Source organism: Hemicordylus capensis, chromosome 3 (genome assembly GCF_027244095.1).
Source record: "Hemicordylus capensis ecotype Gifberg chromosome 3, rHemCap1.1.pri, whole genome shotgun sequence".
Taxonomy (NCBI): Eukaryota; Metazoa; Chordata; class Lepidosauria; order Squamata; family Cordylidae; genus Hemicordylus; species Hemicordylus capensis.
The window spans coordinates 109,097,090-109,111,395 of NC_069659.1; the positions used below are offsets into that span (position 1 = coordinate 109,097,090).

Consider the following 14,306-nt stretch of genomic DNA (forward strand, 5'->3'; position numbering starts at 1 on the left):
TGTGTGTCTGTCCTCCATTTTGTGGATAATTCTTCACTTTTGCTCCTGGCCTCCATTTTGTGAGCCTATTTTTCAGACTTTGCATTGGCTGGGCTATTGATCGTTTGATTGGCCAGAATGAGTCTTGCGCTCTGGTAGGCTGTTGACTGTGCCACTGTTTGAGAGCTGGCACCCTGTTGGCTGAGGGGAGGAGTGCAAAGGTGGGGGCTCCCAAAGGAGAGAGTTTAAAACCGATTAAAGCCAAGCCTCTGGCCTGGAAAATTATCTTTGGCTACAGTTGTGGGATCATCATCTGGACCTTGCTGTGCTGACTAGCTGGTGTCTGTGAGTCCTTGACTGTGTCTGTCCTCCTGCTCTTTCTTTTGTCCATTCTCTGCCCTGTGTCTGTGTTACTTTACAGCTTCTTTCCCCATCTATTATTGTTGTTCTGTTGTCTTTCTCTCATCCATTCATTCTTTCATTCCTTTATTATTTGGCCAGGGCCCTAGGCCTTGGCCCTCCCCACCACCACCCCATCCATCTGCATTGATTTCTTTAATTTTACCCTGACTCTCTTCTTGTTCATCTCTTTTCCTGCTGATTTATTTTTGCTTTGATTTTGTACATTGTTTAGTATGCTTTTTAAAATTCTTCTTGTTCCTGCCTCCCTCCCTGCCATCCCATACCCTGCCTGGATCCCAGGCCATGCCAGTCCCCTGGCTGACCCAGGGCCTAGGCCCTGCAGCCTGGCCTGATCTCCCCTTACCTCCTCCTGTGCCATCTGCCCCCCCCCCCCCGGAACCCTCGCCCTCTCTGTTTCTGCTTTGCATTTGATTGATTTTTCTTCTGCTGGGTTTATTTTTATTGATTATTGTTGATTCCTGATTATTGGTTGCTGTTATATATTTATTGCCGTGAATTTAATTATTGATTTTTGTGTGGCCCTTCTAGGCCTACTGCCCCCTTCCTCCTGCCATACTCCCTCCCATACAGAGTCCCCCCTCCCATACAGAGTCACTCACCAATGCCCCCCCTCCCTCCTCGTCTGTGCCTACCTGCCTGGGCTTCGTTTTGAAGAGTTTGGGTTATTTAAAAAATATTAATTTCTGCTGTGTCTGTGTGCTCTCTGTTTGATTGATTTCTTATCAATATTATTGAGGAGGGTTTTTTTGTTTTGGTTTTTTTGCTCTGGGGCCATGGTAAAAATGGCCTCAGTCCCTCCAAGAAATCCCCAGATTGATAGGAGTGATGTGGGTTTTTTTAAGGATTTTCTAAGGCATTAAATAATATCTCATAAGGATTGATGGATTAACCTTTCACCCAGTGACACACTTTCAAGCAATCCCTATGAGATATATTTAATGCTTTAGAAAATTCTAAAAAAAAAAAAAAACCCACCATCACTCCTATCAATCTGGGGATATCTGGGAGGGACTGAGGCCATTTTTGCCATGTCCCTCAGAGCAAAAAAAAAACAACCAACAAAAAACTTCCTCAATAATATTGATAAGAAATCAATCAAACAGAGAGCACACAGACACAGCAGAAATTAATATGTTTGCCATGGCCCCAGACCCACTTTGGGGTGCTGCCACCCCACAGAGGTGGGTTGGGGCTGCCCCAAATCCTCATTAAATCCTATGGGAATTTCCCCCAAAAAATTCACCATTAAGACTAGGGGCAACCAATTGCCTTGGGAATTTGTGGGTAGGGGACACCCATGGGTGCCTACCACCCACCCCAGATTTTTGCCCCTAAGTACTCCAGAGAGGGAGTTATGGAAAATATTTTAAAAATTCATAGAAAATCATAGGAATGTCCAATTACTTTGAGGTTTGGGTGGTAGTTGGCACCCGGTTGCCTACACCTACTTTTGGAGGTTCAAACCAGTTCAAATCAGTTCAAACCAGTTCAAATCAGTTCAAACCAGTTCAAATCAGTTCAAACCAATTCAAAACTGGTTTGAATTTGAACCAAACCGGGGGGGGGGTGATTCGAGCAAAACCAAAACCAAACCACCATCCCCAGTTCGAACCCGGTTTGAATTCGAACCGATCCGGGCAAACCGGTTTTATGCACATCCCTGCAGTAGGATTTGGAAGCTGCAGTGCGCACAGCATTGCCCACAACCAGTATTGGGGTGAGCTATTTCCCTGTCCAAACCTTGGGAGCACAGCCCTTCAGTTTCCTTCTCTGCCCTCTTTTTTCCTTTTTTCTGCCTTCTTTTTGCCCACTACAGCTATGCCTTTTAATACTGCTCCTTTGACTTAAAAAAAGAAGTGCTGTTCGATAACCAGTTACTCCATGGTTATCTGTTCTCCCAAACCGTGTGTGTTTCTTCCCAACCTCCAACCCAAACTGGCATGCTGCTCTGTGCAGCTGGGTGTAAGCAGGAGGGAGGGAGAAGGAGACACTCTCCATTTAGATGAGCATCAAACGGCTTCTCTGGGATCCTCTAGACTGCAGTGTGTGTGTGGTGTGTTTGTGGGGGAATGGCTGCAGTGTGTATCTGTGTCTGTCTGCAGTGTGTGTGTGCGTGTATGCTCACACATGTGAATGGCTACAGTGTGTGTGTGTATGAAAGGGAGAAAGAGAGAGAGAGTGGCTGCAGTGTGTGTAAGAATGGCAGCTCTGTGTGTGTGTGTGTGTGTGTGAGAGAGAGAGAGAGAGAGAGAGAGAGAGAGAGAGAGAGAGAGAGAGAGAGAATTGCTATGATGCTTGTGTACAACATTTTCACTATTTTGTTCATGGCATCCTGAAGGAAATTAAATCCAGCAGGAGAACTGTGAGGTTTATGGGAAATTTCTGGGAAAATAATCTGTAGATTTGGATGAGGTTCTTAAAGCATTTGTTATTTTTAATTATAATTATTGTTTGTATGTGTGTGTGTGTTTTAAGAAAAAGAAAAAATGAAGTACAGATTTAGTGAATACAAATTACCTGCTTCCTTTTGTGTCCTTATTCACTGCTGAATAACCATGAGATGGGATCACGCTGTCACTATTATATGAATACACTAAATTAATTTAATTGTGTCTTGAATCTATTTTATTGTTGTGAGCCGTGCCGAACAGTAGTGCACTGAATGGGCGGGGTATACATATTTTAAATAAATAAAAATAATAATTTAAATTAATTAATTTAGTGTCTTAAATGAATACACTAATTACATTAACTTGTGTTTTTTCAGGTGGGGTAAAAGTGTGACTTTATCTTAGTTGAAAGTTTTACAAACTTTTGGAGTTCAACATCAGGAAGTTCTACCGTGTGGCTTGGGTAAGCTCTTCCCTCATAGTGTCTAATCATATTTTCCTTTTTTAAATGCTTGGAAATTCAGTAATCCCCAAACCTTCAGTTTAGGATGAGAGTGAAAATGCTTTACATTTTCACTCGTGCTCTAAAAAGAACAGAAATTGCAAGTTACGGTGCCCATCTTAACTTCGGCACCATACAAGTTGCAAAGACTTTGTACAGTCTGATATATGATGATGGCTTTAGAAATAGGCTCCATGCACCCATGGATGCCTTGGTCTTTTAGCTGGACATTGGGCTGGGGAGGGATGCATCTAGGTAGACATTTTAAAGGTGTAGTTTGTTTCCCTAATCACGTCCTAGATATTCCGCTGATGAATTTCTGCTTAATGCATCTCTCATCAAGGCAAAGTGTGGGTGCCTGGAGCTCATTTCTAAAGCCATTACAATATACCAGACTGTACAGTCTTTACAGCTTATATGGTGCAGATGTTAAGATGGGCACCCAGGGGGTGGGGACGGCTTCCCTTGAGAGGAGGCAGGCAGGTCCTACCTGCCCCTCCTGTGAACCTCTGCTGCCCCATCAAGGCACTGTACTCCATAAAGGTCTAGCATGAAATCAGCAGCTCATGCTGCTCTCTCCTTTAAGGTGCCCACCACAGCGACAGGATGCTGCTCCCAGCGTCCCTCATGTGGCATCAGCATGCAAATGGTATCTGCAGATGTGTCAGCACCATTTGTGTGTTGACACTGTGTTAGGGATGCTGAGAGCAGCATCCCGTCACCTTAGTGGGTGCCTTAAAGCACAGGCTGCTGCTTTCACAGTGGACCTTTATGGAGTACAGCACCGTGATGTGGTGGCAGAGGCATGCAGGAGGGGCAAGTAGGACCTGCCTGCCTCCTCGTAAGGGAACTCCTCACCCCATGCTGAAATGTTTTGGCTGCAGGGAGAAGAATCATTTTGATGCCTCTTCAAAGAGGTGCCGAAATGGTTCAGGCACATCCCTGCTTGGAATCTCCTTCCAAGTTGGTAGGAAAGGGCAAATGATTATATATTCTATGGCTTTCAGGGCCCAGGGAGTGAAGCAATATAGCCTTCTGCTTTGCTGGAGTAAACCAGCAAACCTGGAGTAAAACCATCTGTATAGTGATGAGGTAATTGCAGAAATATAACCTCCATAGTTTCCAGGGAAGAGCAGGTTCTCCTGGGGTGGACAAGAAAAATGGTGGTGGTAGGATCTGAGCCATGCTGCAGTAGGCATCCAGTGAACAACAGAGACTAAGACTGATAAGGATAAAGTACCTTCTGGGGTTGTGTAGATCAGGAAGCTGGAGAAACAATCAGCAGCAGCAATAGTAGAACACAGCAGTTCAGGAATGTAGGCCCAATAATGCAATGCAATGAAGATGCAGGAATTTTCAAAAGCTTTCAGGCTCACACGCATAGCTGGTTCAAAATCTCATTGCCAAATGTTTTATAACTGCTTCCCTTGTAAACACAAGGAAATCTTATGTAGGTTTAACTAAGACTTTATTCAGAAACAAATCCATTTCTCACTCTTTCTGTCCCCCCCCCCACTGACTCCACCCACTACACAGGATCCCACTGGGGCAAACTTCTAAAAGACAAAAGATTTTTTAAAAAAATACTAGATAGAGCACAACACAGACCAGTTCAGATGATCAGTGGCCACTAAATGGCAATAATGGCAGGGCCATGGCGAGAATGCACCCACCCCAACATCACTAAAGGATGTGTCTTGGCACATCCTTTAATCACATGTGAAAGTGTTCTTCCAAATCACCCCTCTACACACACTAAAAAACCTCTTTTTGAACAGGGTTTTGTTGTGTGTGTAGAGGGGCGATTCTGATTAACACCTCTCCTGTGTGATTAAATGACATTCCAAGATCACACCAGCATATTTTTAGTGACATTGGGGCAGGTGCATTCTCATCAAGGCCATGATGTTATTGCATGTAGGGACTCTTGTTCATCTAAACCAGCCCAACTGCAATTCAAACTAGTTTATATAGGAGGTACATCATGGTAAAATCAAGGGTTCACCACCCCAGACCACTTATGAGTGAGCCCATAACTGACATGCATTGAAGCCCAGCTTCTAATGGGTTTACTGCCAGCCAGTTTTCCCTAATGGTCCCATTCCTTTGCCAAACAAAATTATTTTTTGAAAAATGTGAGGGAACCAGCAGCAGAGAAGGCTGGTTGGAGAACTGGACTGCAATGCTGGAGGCCTCACCGGATTCCCCTTTACAAGTAGAGCATTTAAACTGGGCTGAACTGGTTTGATCAAACTGGGCCCAGTTTGGTTCTAACTCAGACCAGCCCCCTCTTTTGGGGGGCTGGGCCAGCTCAAGCTCAAACTGGTTGAACTGGACACATTTGAATCGAAACAGGTTCAATTTGACCTGGTTCTGCACACCCCTACTCTAAAAATAAAGGTGTTTTCCCCAAAGTTCTAAAAATGTTTTTTTAAACCTTCCAAATGTTGGCTCTTGAAGCAATCCCATTGCCCCTAGTCTTCTCCTTTCTCACACTAACAAACCCCTCTTGAATGGGAAAGACTGACAGTGTTATGGGGCCAACATTCTGAACTGTTTTGGAGAAACTTTTGGTAAAAGACTTGATTTTTTGAAAGCTTGGAAAAGCCAAGCTAATTATAAGATGAGCTGGTGACTCAACACTAGCCTGAGTCATTTCTGGTCACATGCATATGCATTGTCACATTAAAAAAAAAAAAAAAACCCTAATGTGTATCCCAGCCCATCAATTAATACAGTGGCAGAAATCTTGCAGCAATTTTTACAAAATTTCAAATAGGGCTGGCTTGGATGATACTGTCTCTATCCACATGATTACAAAGGGGATATGCTGAGAGTGTGCCCAATGGGACAGCCTCTGCAGAGGTTCTGATGCCCTTCCAACAGATCTCTTTCTTGTGTGGCAGGGGTTGTTCATCTGAATGGCCCCTCTACACATTCTCCAAATATTTGTCTAAAGAAATATTTGGAGCACATATAGAGGGGCCATTTGCATGAACATCCCCAGACACATACATAATAAAGAGATGTGCTGGGATGGTCCATAGAGTATATCTCAACAGGTGCACTTTCAGTTCATTCCCTTCCTAATTGTGCAAGCCGGGAAGGTATTGTTCATACTGGACATACTAATCTGTCCATAGTGTTCACATTTGAATTTATGAGCATTCATGGGACTTGCTGACAGGCAGCTACTGGGCTTTCCATGACAGGCTAGACCATATGTTATATCATCCACATGATTGTTTCCCCAAGAATTGTTGGGGTGCATGAAGGAGGCCTTTGAATTCTATTTTTTAATTCTTTGTTGTGCTTCATCTCCCATACATATCATACTCTAGATCTAGATCTGCATCTGATAAAATAGCCTATAAAATTGCTACCTATTCCTTTACAAGTGCTATGATAAGCTAATTAGTCTAATTTAATAAGGATATTTCCTTTTTCTGTTTGTTGTTCTAGATATAAACATGTAGCTTATTTAATAACATGTAGTTTATGAATATTTAGGATTTGTATTCTGTCACCATTATAAAGTGAGGTGAACCTCATATTAAAGAGAAATGAAACAAATAATTGCTCTTCGCTCTTAAATTCATCATAATTCTGGCAGGTTTTATGGGAAACACATTTTATAAAAGCTATTCTAAATGTCATGTGACTATATGGATTTTTTTTTTAATGCCAGCAAAACCCTGGAAGGGTTCTGTTTACATAAGGACATTAGTATCCTGGTAAGTGCAAAGAGGGTGATGATTTAAAAAAAAAAGTTAAAAGGATACAAATTAAGAAAGCCACTGCTGACCAGCAGCAGACCTCCCTACTGAAACACACAAAGACATGCCCCTGAGATCCCTCAATCCAAAATTTACTGACCCCACTCCCCTTCATTGCATGAAAAAATGATGGCGGGGGGAGTGGCCAATATTCAGCCATAATAATGGCCAGAAGAAAGCAGAATTCTCAGGCCTTTTACTACAAAATAGACCTGTTCATTTCAACTGTATTATGGACAGGACTACTTCACAAATATGCACATCTGGGGCTGCACAAAAAGCAACACATTTTATGTCAGCTCTTCTATAGGTATGTATATTCATCTTCACATTTAATGTCTTCCCCTTTATCAAAAATGAACAGAAATAAGTTACAGAACCTAATCTCTCATATTATGAAAAATTAACATTATCAATTTAGAATGATTTCATTTGGCTATAAAGTTTTTTTAAATGTCATTTTTAATGGCTCAGAATAATCCTTCTCACTAAATGTGTGCTGAGGAATAAAACCTGATGAGTTTTATTATTTTTATTTGCAACAGAAAGTTCTTTTAGATTTGCATAACATAGCTATTAAAAATAAGAACATCTTTCATCATCCTAGCTGAGAAAAGATTTTTCCGAGATATCCTGGCAGAGGAAGGAGAAATTATATAATACTGAAGGAGGAAGGATACTTATCAGTTATCATAGCAGCATTTTTTGTCTAATTTTCTTTCAGAAAAAGAGATGTAAATGCTAGGTACATGTGTATGTGTATAAGAAAATATTTATATAATATATAAAATATTATATTAAAAACAAAGCAAAAACAATAATTCTAAGGAATGTTTTTGGTACTGACCTATAATAGCAAACCTAAATAAAAAATTTGGGTCTTATACTGACCGCAAAGTCCTTTACAATTCAAAATTTTCCTTATTCAGAACATGTTCTGTGCAGCAGGGTTTAACTTGATTAAAAACCTTTCAGAATGTTGAGATTATGAGTGAAATAAGACGTTTCCTTCTAGTCAGGATTTTTATGTAGCTGACTTTTTAATTTTTACCAGCATGCTGCTTTGATTGCAGTGATATTTGTGTTTTTGTTTCTAATCTTTGTAAGCCCCCTGAAACCTTTCTGTGAAATTGAAAGGTGGAACATAAAAGTACAGAATAAATGCCAACACACACACACGTTTAAATGTCTAAAGGCTGTACTAAAGGCTAGCAAACCAAATTTTAAGAGGAAGGAAGTTCCACCATCTGGGGGCAGCTACTGAAAAGGCCCTGAAAAGGAACTCTCATGGCAACAGGACATAGAGCAAAGCCTCAGATGTTGAATGCAATGGGCAGAGAGTTTCTTATGGGGGAAGATTTATTTATTTATTTAACACATTTTTATACTGCCCAAAACTTACAACTCTGGGCAGTTTACAACAAAACAAAAACAGAAAGTAAAACATTAGTTAAAACAAAAACAAAAAAATTTAAAACCTTACAGCAATTTAAAAAATTTTAAACAATATTTTAAAACAGCATAAAAGATGGTGTTTGTCCAGTACCCAGACCATTTAGAGCTTTATAGGTAATAAGCAGGACTTTGAATTGTGCCTGGAATCAAACCGGGAGCCAGTTTAGATGAAACAACACCAGAGTAATATCCTCTGAAAAGAGAGCAAGGCCCCTTGTACAATTTACATCCATTAAAGTTTCCTGACAGTCTTCGGCGGCAGCAATAATCTCACTTAGATGTTTGCATGAATAACTGTGCCCAGATAACATTTTATGTTTATTTTTTAACTAAGCTGTTTATATTTAGGACCAACAGACAGAAGAGGGGGCTGTAGTATCTGGGGGCCAGGGTATCTGAATGGCCCTTAAACATGTGCTAGAGATCCTTATTTAAACAAATATCTGGAGTACTCCTTTAAATATCTTCTTTATTGTGTAAATAGAAAGGAAATTAATCCAAAAGTTTTCTATTGCAGGTTTGTCATCAGGCTTGTTTCATCGCTGCTATACCAGCAGATAATAATATTTGGAGCACATGTTTTGGGTCCATTTTGAAGTGCCCCTCACTCAATCAAGGGACATGCCAGGAAGGCATTGGGATGTCCGTGGAGGATATCCTGGTAGATATGCTCTTGGTGTGTCACTTCCTTCACATGTGCTAGTGTTGTATCATTTGAACTGGCCTGCAGTCTTTATTATTAATTTATTTTTATTATTTTATTACATTTCTAGACTGCCCCAACCAAAGGCTCTGGCTGGTGCACAAAAAGTTTAAAAACATTTTTAAAAACACCTTTTAAAACACACTGCTTAAAACAATATAAAAACAATTTAAAAACAATTCAGGGCCATTTAAAACTAATTAAAATACTTTAAAACAATTTACAAATCTTGGAAAGCCAGGCCAAACAAGTAAGTTTGTAGGGCTCTCTTAAAGGCCAACAATGAGCCTAAATTATGGATTTCTACCAGGACTACATTCCATAGGCCAGGAGGAGCTACAGAGAAGGCCTGGCTCCATGTCACCACCAGAGGGACCTCTCCAAATGACCTCAACATGCCATGTTGAATATATATTAGGGATGTGCGAAACGTTTCAGATACAAAACGTTTTGTACCCAAAACAGCCTGCTTCGGGTGTTTTGTAGACAAAACAAAACACCCATTTTCCAGATCCAAAAGTTTTGTATACAAAACAAAACGCCCCTGTTTCGGCTACAAAACGTTTTGTTGTTTCGGACCTTCATTTTGTGGTGATCTCTGAGTCAGTCTCCATTTTGTGTTTGACATCTCTTTGAATTTCCCACCCTTCCAGCCTTCTGATTAGTGACCTAAATCATGGGCTTACCTGCTGACAATTCCCTCCTTTTCCCCCATTGGCTCTTTTGCTTCTTCCCACTCTTTACTGACCCCACATTGGCCAGGGGAAGGGTTGCTAACCCATGGGGTGCTGGGTTCTGCTGTTTCTGTGGTGTTCTGAGTGTAGATTCTCTGGTAGAATATGAGAGTGGATTCTTGTTTTTCACTGAAAATTTCATATGCTACCAGAGAATCTACAATGAACACCTCAGAAACAACAAAACCCAGTACCCCACAGGCTTGTGGGTATGGGGGTGGTTGGCACCCTATGTGCACTACACAACCCCTCGCCCCCCCCAAGTGGAATTATGGGGCTCTGAAACCTCCATTATTCCCTTCAACAAATCACAAAAGATCACCCCTTTGCCCAATTCCTTTGAAATCATTCTGGAAGTTTCCTTGCCCCCATTGGGCACTACCACCCACCACACTCTGCTCTGGGTCATCCCTTTCCCCTTGATTTGAAGTGATACATTTGCTGGAATCCCCATTATTCCCTATGGGAAAATTCTTAAAGATGTGTAAACTTTAAAAAAAAATCACACACAAAAAATCAGCCCTTTGCCTAATTCCTTTGAAATTTGGGTGGTAGCTTCCACCCATTGGACACTACCACCACCACCCACTCTTTTTGCCCTGGGACCCTTTTTAAAAATCCAAATCAATTCCGATTCGGATTCGGAAAATTTGGGTACAAAACAAAATGGGGATGTTTCGATTCGGATAGAAATCAAAACAAGAAAATTCCAAAATGCACACCCCTAATATATATATATATATTCTAAGTGTACCCATCGCTAATCCAATGCATGGCAACTCTCACGAAAGTTGGTGAGCAAGCTGCCAGCAGGGGGAGAGGAAAGCGGCGGCACCGGACAGGCTTGCAGATGGGTGGGCAAGGGGTAAGAAAATGGTGGCAGGTGGCAGCAAGCAGGTGGCTGAGGAGAAAACGACAGCGAACGTCAGACAAGCAGGGGAAGAAAATGGCAGCCGGCGAGGGGGAAGAATATGGCGGTGGTGGGTGGGCGTGGGGAGAAAATGACAGCGGGAGAACTAGAGGCGCAGATGCTCTGCACTCGGCCCAGCAAGTGTATAATTATTTTATACACTTCAAGAGCATGAATGTGAGATTCGCTTGAGTTCTTTCCTACTCCCTCATCAGCAGCTAGATAGTTAATTACATTGCAGATCAGCCTTTGTAATCAGTAAAGTTGTGCTCCTACTTCAGTCCACATGGTAGTCATCTCATGCCTTCATTAAATTTTAGAGTGTTGGAGCAATATGGCCATTCTATTTGTGATGAATTTCTAAGAACATGATGTGTTGGTTGCTATTTTGTTAAATTTAAATTTAAAATATCAGGAAAGCTAAAATAATATCTAAACTCTCATTATATGGGTATATCTGACAATTTTAAATATTGCCATCATTATCAACCATCTGCTCCAAAATCCATTACAATTATAATACCCCTTTGATTCCACCATCAAACATGATTTTAACATATCTTTGGCCTATTTTCATTTTAATTGTATTATGGCACAACCTTCAACTAAAACATACCAGGACCCCAAAATACAAAGTTTTAGCACTGGGGAAGAGAGAGAGAGAGAGAGAGAGAGAGAGAGAGAGAGAGAGAGAGAGAGAGAGAGGTTTAGTGAGAATTTCTCTCTCTTCCAGCACATCTTTATTATTGGCCATCCGTGGCAGTCCAACATTAAGCAGAGGATGCTAGAGCCACCCAAGCCGCTGCATGTTATCCTACTCTGGTCCCATCTTTGCTTTGCCTCCCGGGTAGCATGGGGGAATCAGGCCCCTCGGAGCATTCTTTCTAACCATAACATCATCCCAGGGTTTTAAATATTCAAGTTGAATGCTTGAGGGCCTGATTCATTTTGGGATCAAGCAGTCTTCTGCTCTCCCATCCCTAGTCACTTATATGTCTGCAGTAAATAAACAAAATGACACACATCCATGTCCTGAAAGCCGCTCACCACCTAATTGAGAACCTCAGGGTGTGAGGTTTTAAAGGAAGAGGTCTAAAGGGAACAATATCAATACCCTGAAAAACACAGATATGTAAGAAGTCCAAAAGCATTGCCACTATAAGTCTTCCTGTCAATTTAAGCAGCATTTCACAATGTATTTATTTTGTTTGATTATTGTTTCATTTGACAATTTCTGAAATTAATGCCAAATGTGTAGTTCTAGAAATCACAATCTTAGCTGCCAATACAGTACTTATTTTACTTCAGTGGAATTAGTTAATAAAAGCAGTTATCCCACATCCCATTAGTGCCCACCACCAGACTCGTGGTTTAATATGTACCTCTCCAGATCAGTTGCATTTGCTGGCATTTCTTTTCCCCACTATTCAAGAAAGTGAAGAAGGCAGTGGCTGCTGTGTTGATGACTCAGTCTTTAAAACTATGAATCTTCATTCTGTTCCTGTATTGTCCCATCAGTTCACTCAGCCCTGCATTACATTCATCCTGAGTTCCATTTTAAATAGTAGAATTTCTAAAATTAATTTCAGATATGAAGAATGTGCAATGCATCGCATTGGAGAAATGAAGGAACAGTGGGAAGAAAAGGAGGAGAAAGAAGAATAACATGTGGCTAAGAAAAGGAAACCTATTTTGGCACTGTTTGAACCCTCTTTGTAGCTGCTTGTATATGTTATAAAGAAAAAATATATTATTTTGAATAACAAAGACAAACAGAGAGAGAGAGAGAGAGCTCTCACACCAAGAACCCTAGAATATTCATGATGCATTGGTTCCACTTCAGAAATAAGGCCAAATAATTCAGAATTCCAAAATCTGGAGAGAAATTCAGATGAAGAGAATGTTGGAAACATCAGCTATTAAAGGCCAAAGAGGGCCATCCCTTCCAAAGGCTGGGGAAGAAGTTACTGGCGTCACTTGACCTTACAAGGCACCAACCAGAAAGTAATAACAAAGCCACTGGGTCTATTTTCTCTTCAGCACTCATGCAGTGTAGATTCCATTAATGTCAATAGGGGACTACAGACTTTCATGGAAGGGAGTTTATCCTCCAGTGTTGAAAGTGATTGATTACCATTAGGACTTTGGGAATAGAAAGGAAGAACTCAAGACATGCGGCAGAATGGTAGAGAAATTTGTCTGAAAAATAACTTAATACTTGAACAGAAAGTGCTTTTTATGTGGGATCAAATGTTTAACTTAAGCAGTTAACAAGATGTATTAATAATATTTAAGTGGCATAATGGTTCCTCGTGCTCCTTATACTTGCAGAACTTAATAGGTCAAGGGATGTTCACGGAAAGTCCTGTTAATCTATGGAAATGACAAGGCTGTTTCTCCAAGGTCTTGATTTTTATAGACTGAGCATTTTGCATTTCCAAAGGATTCAGTATCATTTATCTCTCACTGGTAAATGATCTAAAATTCCCAGTGCATAACACCCTGTGAGCACTGCCATAAATTAATTATATGTGTTTTTCTGCTTGAAATGTTTTATCAGTAGAGTAATTCTACAGTTGAGGGGGGCAGGGAGAAGAACAGGCCTGATTTTGACCTCTGCTGTAGCCTTTAGATGTCCTTATTAGAGGCATAAGTATTTAAAAAGTGGATGAAATGTTCATAAGTGAATGTACATTCTTAAGGCAAAGGCATCATTCAAACTAATTGTCAGTGCTGTGGAAGCTATGGTAAGACCCCCTGCTGCTTCAGTAAACATCCAAATACCAAAATCACAAGTGGGGCCAATCATTTGAGTCATCTGTCCCCACTCTTGGTTGGGCAACGATCAAGTGGAGAGGGCCACATGATTTTTCCCACTGACAGCTATTCAGATGTATAATGCAGGTGGGTGGGGCATAGCCATAAGGAGTTAGCATCTATGCTGCTACTTGTAATTGTGAATGAATGGACCTTAGTTTGTGAGTGTGTATGTAGTTATATGCATAAAGACAGTGGCTAACATCCAGAGTAATGCTGCTCTAGTGCAAACATGATATACTAGGTCAAGGATATTACAGAAGCTAGTTCCACTAAGTCAGGAGTTTGCTTTCCAGACTAGAGTTGTGCTAGTGCCATACAGTACTCCTGCAAAACCTGTGGTACATCTCCTGCTGAGAAATCTCTTCTGCAGTCCATATGTGTTGTAGAGAAGTAAGCAAAGCTATCTGCTATCTCAATGTGTTTGTACAAGTGGACACAGAGTGTATACCCCTATCCATGTATTAACTTACTTGGCCAAACAGGGGGTATGGTTTCAATTGTAAAATGATTCTCTGAACATTCCCGCCCCCACCACCACCACTTCAATTTCCCTGCAGTCCTGGGAAATAGCATGGGTTTGCTGGAAAACAACCAGCATATACACTCTCACACAC

General features: G+C 41.0%; 1 long non-coding RNA gene across 1 annotated transcript; it reads left to right on the plus strand.

Annotated features, from left to right (window-relative positions):
• Positions 1-212: 212 nt before the first annotated feature.
• On the plus strand, positions 213-13,023 carry LOC128348973 (uncharacterized). Its single transcript, XR_008318459.1, has 3 exons — positions 213-324; positions 3,170-3,255; positions 12,462-13,023. It is a non-coding gene; the product is annotated as an uncharacterized LOC128348973 (long non-coding RNA).
• Positions 13,024-14,306: the final 1,283 nt, after the last annotated feature.